We start from the raw sequence: 2500 nt of genomic DNA on the forward strand, positions 1-2500 counted from the left end.
ACAAAGCTCGTATAATTGACGGGTGGGATTTATATAGGAAACAGATGTACCTCCCTAAAACGATGTTAAATATTTAAGAGGTTTTACGAAAGATTAGGCCCAACAGCTCAGAAGCAGGGCATGGTCAATAAAGTCGAAAGGCCTAATTCACTCCTTTGTTTTACTTTCCTTCGTGGCATATATATAATATATATATATATATATATATATATATATATATATATATATATATATATATGATATATATATGTATAATATATAGTATGTATATTATTATATAATATAATATTATTATATATATATATATTATATATGTTTATATATATATAATATATAGATATATTAATATATATTATAATATATATATATATCTATATATATATATAAAATCTATTCCGCGATAGTTGACGTAAAAATTAATGGAACGGTGAACGGACCTAATAGGTGATAGGGAAGATACTGGTCAAGTCCGAATTTCATTCTCCTAAACATCAAACTTCTCGCATGTCAGGGGTGCCAACTTGAACATGTCACGACCAGCCCAGATCGTGTCCATAGAGTAAGAAAATCTATGCGTATTGCCTGAGCTGACCGGGTGATTTTCTTTAATGAAAAATCATGTCCAAGATATTAGCAATTTCCCATCAACGTAAGGGTCTTCACCTTTTTCCTATGAACTTAAAGCTACACGTGTTGTATCAGTTACACATTTCCATTATTAATTATCTTTCAGCACCGCAGTATCTTAGTACGTAACATTCACCAATGTATTCGGAAGTATTAAACTTTATCAGCGACATTTTCAAAATAATAGTAAAATTATACCAGATAAAAGTTTCCTCCCGACTAACTAGCCTAAAAGTCCTTTTAAATATGTCAAACTTTAAACAATTTTTGTATTTTTCATAACTAACAAACCATTGGTCTTAACATAAAGGAAAAATTCCCCAGCAGGCGCCAGAGGGCTCTTCCTTTTGTTAACCCGACAAGCTGGCCTAAATGGCCTTTTAAATATAAAAAAAAATAAGTTAATTTATATTTTTCATAACTTAAAAAACCTGTGGTCTTAATATAAAGGAAAAATTCTTCATCAGGCGCTAGAGAAGTTTTCCCTTCAGACCAAAGGTTTGTTCTGTATACGAACTGTAAACTTTCATTCTCCGGCATTGATAATTCCGCGAGGTCACAGTGACCTCCTGTTATGAAAAGTGCGTCGTGTTTATCAGACTAAACATTTTTATAGTGCTCCAGGGCTTATGCGTTAATTGTTCGTCGTGCATTGGACACTTACTTTTTTTTTTTTTAAATGGATACGTCACAGCGTCATAACATTTAATTTAACATAATTAACAACAGGGTCAAATAATAATTTACAATAACGACAATGCGTCCATTAACAAAGAACGGTAGATAAATGACTCTTCGGGAATATAAAAACATGCTGTTCATGTTAGAAGCGCCACTTCAGTAATAATGAACGCACACAAATGATATTCGCTGACAACCCCGTTATTTCGTCATGTGATAATAATTGTGCTGACAACTACGAGAATAATTATGATGCTTCCTAGAGTTGGAATATAATGTGCATTACATCCCTGCTCAGTGTTTCATTGTAGAGAAACATCCGCCCTATATTATAGCTCGCTTTATTCCATTAATATTGAAAATGCACTCACCGTGTAATGTTATTTCCCTGGGTATACAGACATGTTGCGGGCGAACACTTTCATCGGGACACATTTTGTAAAACCGGTTCATGCATTACCTTTAATAATTTCTGTGTTACCCGGCCATTATAACTATTAAAACGTTCATTATTTACGTTGAATCATTATTTTATTAATATCCCTGCGCGAATATGTTTCTTGTCTCTATGCATCCTATCTTATTTTTTAATTCTGCCCACCAAAAAAAATATAAAAAAACAACTTTATAATGATAGGACCACTGCAGTTAACATACATGATTTACTTGTAGTAAATCATTACAAAACGCCGCGATTTCTCTCTCTCTATCTGTACATGCCTTTTCTTATCATAAATTTCCGGATATTAACCTTGAAGCCCCTCCCCTCTCTCCTCTCCTCTAGAGGTGCCTCACACTGAGGGATCTGGAGCAACCCGAACAAGATGTAAGGACTGAAAGGTAAGGTAAGGTAGGTCTCTCTCTCTCTCTCTCTCTCTCTCTCTCTCTCTCTCAAATATCAGACATTAGTAATGATGAATTTTTTAATACGAATTTTGCAAGGCTGTCACTTCCACTCTGAAAATGCAAATATTTTGAAGGAATCTTTCGCTTTATAATTGTTAATTTGCCAGAAAGTTGCGTCAGCTAAATATTATGTACCTGTTCTCACGATGGTTTTCTTGTCATGTAAATGTTAACCTGGCTCTTAGAAGGTCTTTTATTGTGAGGTTGCCAGACCAATGCTAATTCACTGACTTTCGATCAAAGCTGATACCCATTTACAACTGAATAAGCTTGTGGGGGCAGCCTT

The sequence above is a fragment of the Macrobrachium nipponense genome, chromosome 17, assembly GCF_015104395.2.
Source record: "Macrobrachium nipponense isolate FS-2020 chromosome 17, ASM1510439v2, whole genome shotgun sequence".
NCBI classification, from domain to species: domain Eukaryota; kingdom Metazoa; phylum Arthropoda; class Malacostraca; order Decapoda; family Palaemonidae; genus Macrobrachium; species Macrobrachium nipponense.